Source organism: Monodelphis domestica, chromosome 6 (genome assembly GCF_027887165.1).
Source record: "Monodelphis domestica isolate mMonDom1 chromosome 6, mMonDom1.pri, whole genome shotgun sequence".
Classification (NCBI taxonomy): domain Eukaryota; kingdom Metazoa; phylum Chordata; class Mammalia; order Didelphimorphia; family Didelphidae; genus Monodelphis; species Monodelphis domestica.
Genome location: NC_077232.1, coordinates 242570860 through 242584238, shown reverse-complemented (window position 1 = coordinate 242584238; position 13379 = coordinate 242570860).

Sequence of the window (13379 nt, the reverse complement as noted above, 5' to 3'; positions counted from 1 at the left end):
TTTCCATTACTGTCATGTTAGCCAATCTGCTAGGTAAGAGGTGATACCTCAGAGTTGTTTTGATTTGCATCTCTCTGATTACAAGAGATTAAGAACACTTTTTCATGTGATTATTAATGGTTATGATTTCTTTGAGAATTGCCTGTTCTTGTAGCTTGCCCATTTATCAATTGGAGAATGGCTTCATTTTTTGTACAATTGATTTAGTTCTTTGTAAATTTGAGTAATTAAACCTTTGTCAGAGGTTTTTATGAAGATTGTTTCCCAATTTGTTATTTCCCTTCTGATTTTCGTAACATTGGGGATTTTTTGTACGAAAAATTTTAATTTGATGTAGTCGAAATTATTGATTTTACATTTTGTAGCTATTTCTTTTTTTTTCCCTTTGAATTAGTTATTTAGTCAATTTAAACATTATTCCTTGGTTACAATAATCACATTGTTTCCCTCCTTCCCCTCCACCCACTCTTCCCACAGCCAATGCACAATTTCATTGGGTATTACTTGTGTCCTTGATCAGAACCTATTTCAGTGTTGTTGTTTGAACATGGATCTTCATTTTGAGTCTACATCCTCAACCACATCCCTTCGACGCATGTATTCAAACAGTTGTTTTTCTTTGGTGGTTTTACTCCCACAGTGTTTCCTCAGGATGTGGATAGTGGTTTTTCTCATAGATTCTTCCAGGTTGTTCGGGGTCATTGCATTGCCATAATGGAGAAGTCCATTACATTCGAATGTACCACAGTGTATCAATCTCTGTGTAGAATGTTTTCCTGGTTCTGCTCCTCTCACTCTGCATCACTTCTTAGAGATTGTTTCAGTTCACATGGAATTCCTGCACTTTATTATTCCTTTGAGCGCAAGAGCAATCCATCACCAACATATGCCACAATTTGCTCAACCATTCCCCAATTGAAGGGCATCCCCTTATTTTCCAATTTTTTGAGACCACAAAGAGCGCAGCTATGAATATTCTTGCATATGTCTTTTTCCTTATTATCTCTATGGGGTACAAAACCAGCAGCGCTATGGCTGGATCAAAGGGCAGACAGTCTTTTATCGCCCTTTGGGCGTATTTCCAAATTGCCCTACAGAATGGTTGGATCAATTCACAACTCCACCAGCAATGAATTAATATCCCGGCATTGCCACATCCCTTCCAGCATTCATTACTTTCCTTTGCTGTCATGTTAGCCAATCTGCTAGGTGTGAGGTGATACCTCAGAGTTTATTTAATTTGTATTTCTCTGATTATAAGAGATTTAGAACTCTTTTTAATGTGCTTATTTTCATGTGCTTAGTTTTGATTTCTTTAACTGCAAATTGCCCAAACATGTTCCTTGCCCATTTATCAATTGGAGAATGGAGAACTTTTTACCCCTTTTTAGAAAGGGGTAAAAAGTATTTTCTTCAGAGTTTTGAGGTAAAATATGTTTTAAAAACATTTTCAATGACATTGAATGTAGAGCTTTAATATTTTCCTCAAATTAGAAATTACATTACAGAACATAAATGAAGTATATTTGAAATATATAAAATCATATTTATTAAAATTATCTCTAAAAAGTAAAAAGAAAGGTTCATATTTTAAATACCATAGTTGTGACCTTAAATTTGCATGTAATTTTCACATCTTCCCAACAACACTCTCTGACATGAAATTACTGTAATTTTTAAAATTTTTTTTTATCATTTGTAAATAAAGTAGATATTCAACTCAGAGCCTTCATATAGCCAGATAGATAGAGCAATTGAATAGAGAGCTAGATTTGGAACGAGAAAATTTTATTTTATATCTACCTTCAGACATTTACTAGATATATAACCTTTAATATATTTTTTTCTGAATGAAGCAATTTTCTCACGAGTAAAATAGAGGTAATAGTTGCCCCTTAATCCTCAGTTTTTGTGAGCAAAATATTATATAGTATTTATTAAATGGTTCGCAAATTTGAAAGAATTATATAAATTTTAGCTATTATTAGACTAGAACAGCAAATGAAGAGTACATGACTCAGAACTGGTATTCTAAATATAAATTAATCATTAGGAGTTTATCTGGAATTTAATTTATTTTGTGTTTAGTCCAAGAATAAGTGTAATGAAAAGACATTAAATATTTTCTTAATTATTTTATTTTTACTCAATTACAAATTTTAAAAATTATCATTGAAAAAAAATTTTTGAGCTCCAAAGTTACTCTCTTCCTATCTTTTACAAACCCTACTTAAGATGGCAAGGATTTTGCAATAGATTATACTTGTAGGGTCATGCAAAACACATTTCCATATTAGTCATGTTGTAAAAGAAATAAAAAAACATAAGAAAATAAAGAAAAAATAAGTTGTACTTTGTTCTCCATTTAGATTCCATCAGTTCTTTCTCTTAAAATGGATATTATTATTTTTATTATATATCCTTTTGAATTTTTTTAGATCATTGTATTGCTGATAATAGTCAAGTCATTCACCTTTAACCGTAGTTCAATATTGCTATTATTTTTGCATGGTATAATATTACTCTTATTGATATACAGCATTCTCCTGGTTCTGCTCATTTCACTTTTTATCTGTTCATATAAATATACACATTTAAAAAATTTTATTTATTTATTTTAAATATTATTCCATGTTTACATGAGTAATTTTCTTTCCCTCCACTCCTCCTTCTCCATTCCATGAGCTGACAACAAATTCTCCTAGGTTGTACAAATGTTGTCACTTGATATATATTTCCATATTATTCATTTTTGCTATAGAACAATTTTTAAGGCCTAAACTCCAGATCACACACCCATATATGCATATGATAAGTTATGTCATATGATTTGCTCTTGTATTTCTACTCCCACAGTTGTTTCTCTCAATGTAGGTAGCATTCTTTTACATAAGTCCTTCAGGAGTGTCCTGACTTGTTGCATTACTACTAGTAGCAAAGTTTTTCCATTGCATTTTCCCACAATGTTTTACTTTCTGTGTACAATGTTCTTCTGGTTCTGCTCATTGCACTCTGCATCAGTTTATTGACGTTCTCCCAGTTCATATGGAAAGCCACCAGATCAACAATCCTTATAGCACAGTAATATTCCATTACCACAATATACCACAATTTGTTCAACCATTTCCCAATCCTGGCACACCTCCATCCTTTTACAAATTTTTGCCACCACAAAGAGTGTGGAAATGAATATTTTTGTACAATTATTCTTTTCTTATTATCTCTTTGACGTACAAACCCATCAGTGGTATTGCTGGATCAAAGGGTATGCATTCTTTTAAAGCCCTTTGTATAATTCCAAATTGCCTTCCAGAATGGCTGGATTAATTCACAACTCTACCAGAAATTCATTAGTGCCCCAATTTTGCCACATCCCCTCCAATATTTATTAATTTCCTTTACTATTTCAGTGACCCATTTTGATCTTATTTTAGTAAAACTTTTGAAATATTGTTGGTCTATACTTTGTTTCTGTCAAACTGATTTTCACTTTCCACATTTTTTTTATCAAATACTGTTTTTGTCCCCAAAGCTTGCATCTTTCAGTTTTCAAAAGACCATATTACTGTGTTCATTTACTATTATGCATTGTATATATAATCTATGTCACTAATCCACCACTATATTTATTAATCAGCATCAGGTTGTTGTGATGATTACTGCTTTATAATTCAATATGAAGTCTGATATAGGTAGGTCACCTTATGTCACATTAAAAAAAAAACCCTTTCATATTCTTGACCTCTCATTCTTTCAAATTACCTGTTATTCTTCTAATTTGGCATAGCATGAATTAAGTCAATTAATTTAGGTAGAGCTGTCATTTTATTATCTCATCTCATATGAATATCAATTGGTCAATAGGTATGATGTTTTTGATATATAGCAGTAATCTCCTGACTAATATTTCATTTTACCTTAAATTTTACATTATGGAATGTGGTCTACAGTTTCTTTCTCTATTTTTGCTCTTTCTGGTATAGATATTGGTACCATATTTGTGTAATAAACAAATTTTTTGGGATTCCTTCATTGCCCATTTTTCTAAATAGTGTTCTGTTTCCAACATTACTTAATCTGTCCTCCTTTCTAGAAGCCCCCCTTCTCTGATATCCTTCTCCTCCTACTTTTCTCTAATGAAACATAGATTTAAATAGTCAAATGAATGTGCATGTTGTTTTTGATCCAATTGGCCTCCGCTGTAAAAGTTCTTCCTTTCACATCTTTATAATGTGAGATAATTTTTCACCATTTCCCTCCTTTCCTTTCTTCCAGCTCATGCCCCTTCTTAGCATTTAATTTTATTTTTAAACTTGTTAACACAGTCAATTCATGCTTATCCCCTTTGTCTATTAATTTTCTTTCTATGTGATCTAATAATGATAAATAAGTATCATCTTCGCTTATGGGAATGTAAACAGTTTATTGAAACCCTTTTGATTTCTCTTTAATGTTTACCTTTTTATGTTTCTCTTGTGACTGCCATTTGAAAATCAAATTTTTTCATTCAACACTGGTCTTTTCATTAGCAATGATTGAAATCCCTTTATTTCCTTAAATATATTTATTTTCTGAATGATGATTCTTAATTTTGCTGGCATCATTTTCTTGGTTGTAATTGTAGTTCCTTTGGTGTCAGGAATATCATAATCCAGGTCTGCCAAACCCCTAATGTAGAAATTGTATGATCCTGACTGTGGATCCATGACATATGATTTATTTATTTCTGGCTGCTTATAATATTTTCTCTTTACCCTGAAAACTCTGGAATTTGGCAAAAATATACCTGGGAGTTTTCATCTTCGGATCTCTTTGAGAAGATGATTTATGATAAACTTCAATTTCATTTTTTCAATCTGGTTCTAGGATATTATGAAATTCTTTTAATATTTCCTTAATATATTATTTGTAAGGTCTTTCTTTGATCATTGGTTTCAGACAGACTAATAATGCTTCATTTATTTTTCCTACATATTTTTCCAATGAAATATTTATGTTTTCTTCTATTTTTTTTTCTTTTGATTTTGCTTTAGTGTTTCTTGATACGTCACAAAGTAATGAGCTTTTGCTTATCCAATTGTAGTTTTTAAAATGTTATTTTTCTTCAGAAATTTGTTTTTTTTTTTCTTTGGACAATTTTACTTTTTAAGAAGTTCTCTTCAGGGGATTTTTGTTCCTCTCTTACAATTTGTTGTATTCTGTTTTTTTTTTATGATTTTATTTTCTTTATTAATTCTTGCATCTCCTTTACCAAGTTGTTAAATTCACTTTTTCATAATTTTCTTTTCACTCTCATTTTTTCAGACTTTTCTCTAATGCTCTGATATTATTTTTAAAAACTTTTAAAACTCTTCCAAAATTTATTTTTTGTGAATTTTTGTCTAATTCTCATGTTTATGATGCTTTGTATACAGCTGTTTTAAAATCATTGATTTTTGAGCTTGTGCTTAGATATACCCTGTCATGTATGATAGTAGTTTTCTATGGTCTGGGTCTTTTTTGGTTGTTTGCTCATTTTTCCAGTGTATTTTTAAACTTTTAACTTGATGTCAAATTTGCTCTCTTTTTCTCAGGGAATAGAACACTATTAAAAGTTTCAGGTTTTCCATGTTGCTGTTTTCAGACCTAATTCTAATTTTTTTTCCTTTACTCAAAGGTGGTATGAACTATGGAGAGGTATGGTCACTGGTCTCCTGGTCTGATATCTGGCATATGAGAGACCAGAAAAATATTTCTCCACCTTGGAACTGAGACCCATGTTCATCGTGGCTAGTGTTCCTCTTCTTCCTATCACTGAGATCCTGAATCTTATATGAGTCAATGCAACAGGGTCTTACACCTCAAGCCAGAAAGGAGTCTTAAACAGTTGTTTCATTCTTTTCACATCTGATGCTGTACACTGATGCAACAACCATCAAGTACTATTGTTGATGTTCTACTGTGCATATTGCATTCCAGGACAAATTACCACGTTTAACTTATATACCTTTTGTGCCAACATCCTAAATTTTCTTGGCCTAGAAAAATGCTTTGCCCTGTTGATTTATTGGTGCTGCTGCTCTTGAATTTGTTTTGACACGCTATTTTAAGTTTGCTTAAAGGAAATTTGGAATAATTAGATGAGTTCCTAGCTTTACAATAATATATTCTGGCTTGGGCTTTCATGATATTTTCATAAAGTAGAAAAAATATGTAGAGAAAAATTTTTGAAAAAAATACCTAGTGGTGGCAGTCTCTTGGTAACCAAGGATGACAATTGTCTTTGTGCTCTTTCATCTGTGATGTAGATGAGTGTGCACAAAGACACTTGTGCGTGAAGGAGATTTAAGTGGAAAAGTCGATGCACAGAGACAGTCTCACTCTCTCAGCGTTGGAAGCCTGGGTCCAGTGGCACGAAGAGTCATTACACCTAGAGACTTCCTCAGCTGCATTGGATGGCCATGTTGTCTTTTGTGTTCCAACATGCCCTGAGCACTCCACAGTGCTTTGCTGCATCGCCTTCTTAGCCATTGAACCTTCTTATTGGTTTCTTCTGCCTGTTCCACCAAAGCAGTTTTCACATGCTGGGTGAGCAAAGCCCTGATTCACCAGGGGTCGGCAACCCGATGGCTACCCTCAAAAGGTTTAGCCGGCCTGTCTAAGCTGTTGCCCGGGGTGTGGCTGCTGCCGCATGTTAGCAGCTACTAGGAGCCACAAGTGAGAACTGGGTGTCAGGTGGGGGTCAGAGGCTGGAGAGCTGCCCTAAGAGGGGACGACAAGCCCTCCATACCAGAGATACTACCCCTCCCTGAGCACCCCAGTATTAAGTACTAAATACTGATCTTTTGGCCTAAAGTTCAGGGCAGAGCTCCAAGACTTCCTGTCTTCTGGGGAGAGTTTAATTCTGGTTGAAGGTCAACAACTCCTGACTGAGTTGAGCATTGGAGAAATAGTTAGTTATATAGGCTAATGTCTTCTCTATCCTTTCCTATTTCTCTACTTTCACTCTTTTGACCTCTTTTGTAAATAAAAGCTATTAGAGGTCACTTAGACTTTAAGCAATACTATTTTGAATTGGTGACCCCCATTATTTATAATTTTCATATATTTTAGTCAAACCATTAAAAATTTAATTCCTAGGCCATGATTTATGAGTCTCTGTGTACAGTGTTCTACTCATTCTGCTCCTTTCACTCTGCATCAATTCCTGGAGGTCTTTCCAGTTCACCTGGAATTCCTCCAGTTCACTATTCCTTTTAGCATAGTAGTATTCCATCACCCTTAGATACCATAATTTGTTCAGACATTCCTCAATTGATGGACACCCCCCCCATTCTCCAATTTTTTACCTCTACAAAGAGCACAGCTATAAATATTTTTGTACAAGTCTTTTTTCTTATTATCTTCTGGGGGTATAAGCCCAGCAGTGTTATGGCTGGGTCAAAGGGTAAGCATTTTTTTAAGGCTCTTTGAGCATAGTTCCAAATGCCCTCCAGAATGGTTGGATTACTTCACAACTCCACCAGCAGTCAATTCTGACTTTCCTCTGTCAGTTTTTGGTTCTCCTTTTTCAATTGGCCCATTTCTTTTTCCATTACTTTCATTTCTTCTTGCATCACATTCATTTCTCTTTCCCAATTTTCTTCTGCCTCTCTTAATTGGTTTTTGAAGTCCTTTTTGAGTTCTTCCTGAATCTGTCCAATCCATAATTTTCTTTTGGACTTTGCGTGCATTTCCTTTGCTTTCACTACCCCCTTCTATGTCTGTGCCTTGTTCTTTGTCTTTATAACAATTCTTTAAGGATAGGTGCTTATTTTTATTGTTTGCTCATTTTTCCTATCTAATTATAGGTAAGCTTGGGGGGATGATATGATGGTCTAAGGTATGAGAGCTCTGAAAACCCCTCCGGCTGCTGATTCAAATGACCCTTGTGATGTTGATAGCTTTAGGTTTAGGCATAAGTTTTTGCTCTCACTTTGATCTTGACCAGGTCAGGAAATGATCAAAATCTAGCCTCAGGCTTAGTCTCAAGTTTTTGGTCTCACTGTGTATGAGATACAATCAGGCACACCCATTATTGTCCTGTCTTGAAAAAAAATATTTAAGAGCATTAAGTACAAATATTAAAAAGTAAGTAAACAAAGGAAATTGATAAATATGCATAAATTAGAAGAAAATATTATTTCATTTTTCAATCAAATACTGTTTCACATACAAGAAAATGTTACTCTAAATGTTATATTCAGATGGCCTGAGATACATATTTAAAATAATATATATGCATAATATATTCAAAATAGGATTCATTTTTAATATTTTCTTTGTAATAAGAACTATTATTTCATTGATATAATTAATTTCCAATGAGTTTCCTTCTACCAATGGAGATTGGCTTCTGCCTTGCCACTTTAGAGGCTTAGGAAGTTCCTTGTTCAAACATTTTTTCAGTCTGAAAGGAGACTAGACACTAGACACTGGACACTCCTCTGAAAGAAGACTAGAATTTAAAAAAAAATAAGAAAATGAAAAAAATTTATTTTTATCATTAGTTTTTTGGGGGATTGCTTTGGATAATTGTGTTCCTAAGAACAGCTAACTTCTTCATAGTTGTTCTTTTGTATCCTATTCCTGTCACTTTATACAATGCTATACTTGTTCTGCTTGTTTCACTCTGCTTCAGTTTATGTTAGTCTTTCCAGGTTTTTTGTTTGTTTGTTTGTTTGTTTTTAATGAGATCCTTCTGCTTCATTTCTTTTTCGTTTTTAATTTGAAACCCTTACCTTACAACTTAGCGTCAATACTGGATATTAATTCTGAGGCAGAAGAATGCTAAGGGCTAGGCAATGGATGTTAAGTGACTTGCCCAAGGTTACACAGCTGGGAAGTGTCTGAGGTCAGATTTAAACCTAGGACCTCCCACATCTAAACGTGGCACTCAATCTACTGAGCCACCCACCCCTCTGCTTATCATTTCTTATAGCATAATTATTTCATTTTAATCATATGCTATAACTTAATTATCCATTCCTCAATTGATAATTATTTCCTCATTTTCCAAATTTTGGGCCTCACAAAAATAGTTGCTATAAATATTTCTATACATATAGGTCCTACCCCTTTTTGTTTTTTATCTCTGGGGGAGATAAATGTAGTAATGGTACTGCTGGATAAACAGTTATGTACTGTTTCATAGCCCTGTGGATGTAGGTTCAAATTGCTCTTTAGGATAGTTAAACTAGTTTACAACTCTAAACAGTGCATTAGTGTCTCTATTTCCCACACCCCTTCCCTCCAGGTTTTTTTCATTTTCCTTTTCTTCAATAATAGCCAATCCAATAGTTGTGGAGTGGTAATTCAGATATCATAATTTGCATTTTTTTGTAATCAAGAATGATTTAGAACATTTTTGCATGACTCTATTGAGGTTTTATACTTTGAGAACTGCTTGTTCATTTCCTTTGACCATTTGTCAATTGGGGAAAGACTTGTGTTCCTACATATTCAACTCATTTCTCTATGCATTTGAGAAATACAGCCTTTATTATTAGAGAGACTAATAAAATATTTTGTACAATTATGATTACTCTGCATTATTCTTTATCCTATTTTCCCATGTTTATTGTTTCTGATCACTTCATCCCATAATTTTACCTCTTTTTCTTCAGCCTCAGCTTTTTTTTCCCTTTTCATCTTACTTTCCTTTAGGGAAAGATAGCATTATATATCCAATTTATTGTGTTTGGTCTTCCATCATTCAGCCAAACTAAAGAGGATAAGGTTCACATGTTCCCCTCCCCACACATCTTTCCCTCTTCCACAAAAGTTCTTTTATTTCTCTTTTTATGTTGGATAAGATATAATACACACCCACATCCACTCTCTATGTATATTCCTTCTAATTGCCCTAATAATAATGAAGTTATTCAGAGTTGAGAAAAGTTATCTTTCCATGAATATAAAGTTTAAACTTTTTTAATATCTTTTGATTTTCTTTATTATTTACCTGAACAGGTAAATATACTTCTCTTGAGTCTAGTAATTGAGAATCAAATTTTCCATTCAGGTCTGATCTTTTTATCTGGGATTTTTGAATGTCCTCTATTTCACTGAGTGCCTTTTATTTTTCTCTTGAACCATTATACTCAATTTTGCTGAGTAAGCAATTCTTTGTTGAAGTCCTAGTTCCTTTGCTTTCTTAAATAACATATTCCATGCCCTCTGATGTTCAAATGTAGAAACTGCTAACAATTGCATTATTCTGATTATGGCTCCTCACTATTTGAATTATTTCTTTTTGGCTGCTCATGAAATTTTCTCCTTGACTTCGAGAATTATGGAATTTGGCTGTAACATTCCTGTAAATTATCCTCTGAGACTCTGTTTTAGGAAGTGATCATTAGATTCTTATAAAAGAATTCCTTAATAATTTCTTCAAAGATGATGTTCAGATTCATTTTTTTACCTTGACTTTCAAGGAGTCCAATCATTCTTCAATTATCTCTCCTAGTTACATTTTCTAGGTAAAACATTTTTTTTCCAAATAGATTTCATATTTTCTTTTATATTTTCATTATTTTGATTTTGGTTGATTGTTTCTTGATATGCCTTGGAATCATTAGCTTAGCTTCCACTTGCCCAATTCTAATTGTTAAGGCATGATTTTTTTGGTTGAGCTTTTTTACCACTTTTTCCATTTGGCCAACTTTACTTTGCAGAGTGTTTTTTTTTTTTGTTGTTGTTGCTGTTAGTTTGTTTTTCCTCTGTTAATTTTTATACCTCTTTTCCAATATATTCAATTATGCTTTTGAAGAAGTTCCTTTAGTGGATTTTTTGTCTCTATTACTAAATGGCTTATTCTGTTTTTTTTAAGGTATTATTTTATTCAGTATGATTTTTCAGTCTATTCTCATCTTTTTTAAATTAAAAAAAAAACATTAAAGTTAGACTCTGGAACCATGATGAAGAGAGCCGTGTTCCAATCTTTAAGGATTTTTGGAGTTGCCATATCACCTAACTTTGAATATCTAACTGCTAATAGTTTTTCCAAGGTGGTATGATCTAAGAAGAGTCATGTTTAATTCTATCCTGGTCTGTTATTTTGTCTGCAATAATCACAATCACTTTTATCCTATTTGTTACTGTGACCAGTGTTCTCTCCTCCTCTATAACTGCAAGCCCTTGTATATACCAGTAATCCTTTTCACATTAAGATCACAAACAGTGTCTGCTACCTAGATCTACATGTGAGCAAAATGGAAAGTTTTTTTACCCTCAGAACCAACAGATGACCCTATAATTGCCTTCTGAAAAGTTGCCTAACCCCTACTTATCATCTGTGACTGATAGCTCTGGAAGCCTTTACTGCTGATTCAACTATACCCAAGGTGTGTGCCCATGGTGGGGACTGCCTTGACATACTCTTTTACATTCTACATCTATCTCCATATAAAAAATATTTTGTTTTTGACTTTTTTGTTCTTTTGGGCAGAAAAATGACCTTACTTGATCTTTTTTGTCATTGTTGTTGTTTTTTATCCAAAATTCATTTTTACATGTTATGGTTTTTTGGAGGGTAATTTGGTAGTGATCAAGTGGTTCTGTGGCCTTTCTCCACTATCTTGACTCCCCTTCCCACACCTACCTACACACTGTTTCTTAACATTGAAACTAGGGATACTAATTTAAGAGAAGACTAGGATTTTTCATAAGTCATAGGATTGTTTTATTCTTAAATCAATTAACAAAACAACTTTTGTTTATAAAAGCTTTTTCATATTAAAAAAGCTCTAACTAATTACTGTGATTTGATTGTATAATATAATATTTCTCATATCCACTTATTGACTAATTTAGAGATGTAGAATATTACTTATAATCATGGAATTACAAGTGGTTTTAAGTATGACTTTTCATGTATTTTATCCTTCCATTATAACCAATAACTAGAATTGACAAAAGGAACTTACTGCTTAAGCATAGGTACACACAGGAGATTAAATTAACCTCAAAGATTGTTTCATGAATGTAAAACTAGATAAATTATTTTGGATTATTTAAGTAATGTTTCTATCAAACTATGCATGCCACATCCAATTTGGTCCAGTGAAATAAAAAAAAAAGTAGTGTGGTCTCTTTCCAGAAAAAGAACCTTACTTGGACAGAGAGTATATGCTTTAATTCTGTCTTTTAGATTTCCTGCTTTTATGACCATGACCAGTCACGTTAGTACCCTTATCCTGAGTTTACTAATTTGTACAATAAAGAGATAGTAACAGAGGATCACATTTTAAAATAAACTTTTAAATTCATTATTATTTAAATGAATAAAAATCTATGTTTCTTCTGCCACAGCAGATAACTATTGGGCCTAAAGTAAGGAAGATTGATTTTCCTGAGTTCAAGGCTATCCTCAGAAATTTACTAGCTTTGTGATTCTAAGCAACTTATTTAACCATGTTTGCCTCAGTTTTCTTATCTGTAAAATGAGCTGAATGAAAAAATGAAAACCATTGAGTCTCTTTGCCAATAAAACCCCAAATAAGATCATGAAAAATTGGACATAACTAAATGTCTTGAAAAAAATAAACTTTCCTTCATTGGTTAATAAAAGAAAATAATGAAAACAAAATATCTATAACAAATATTGTTAAAAGAATAAAATAGAATATTCTTCTTAAATATGTCCAATATACCTATTATGATTTTGTCAGGAGGTGGATAACATTTGTCATTAATGATTCTCTGGAATCATGGTAATTCATTAGGTTCATCAAAGGTCTTAAATATTTCAAAATTGTTACTCTTTATGATGTCAGTATAGAAATTGTTATTCTGGTTCTGCTCATGATACTCTACATTGTAAGGAATTTAAATAAAGGTTTGACTAAAATATAAGAGAATACTAAGATAATGATGTGGTTGCTGATTTTAAAATTAATACAGTTCAAGTCAAAATGACTTTCAGTAGCTTATTTACAAAAAAAAAAGTTGGGAAGAGTGAAAGTAGAAAAATGAAACAGAGGGCAAAGTAAGAAGTCTAGCTTACCACTCTAAATGTTTTTCTAGGTCCCAGCTCAACCCATGCAGGGCTCATTAATCCCTCAGATGGAGGACTTGGTGATGAATCAAGCAAGGGTTCAACAAACTTGGCCTCCTCCAAGAAAGGGAAGCCTCTCTGCAACTAATCTATCCAGAAGTCAAGAAAGGAAAGTCAGCTTTTCACTTGCCAGGAGAAGATCCAAAGGGAGAAGATCCAGAAGCAGTCTCACTAGAAGCAGTCCAAGAGCTAGAGTGCCAGGTCCAAGCTCCTCCATGCCCAAAATTCAAGATAAAGACCCTTGGACACAAAGTTCATGATCTTTTATAGTCCTTTTTTAAAAATTAATTCCTGTCCCTTCCTC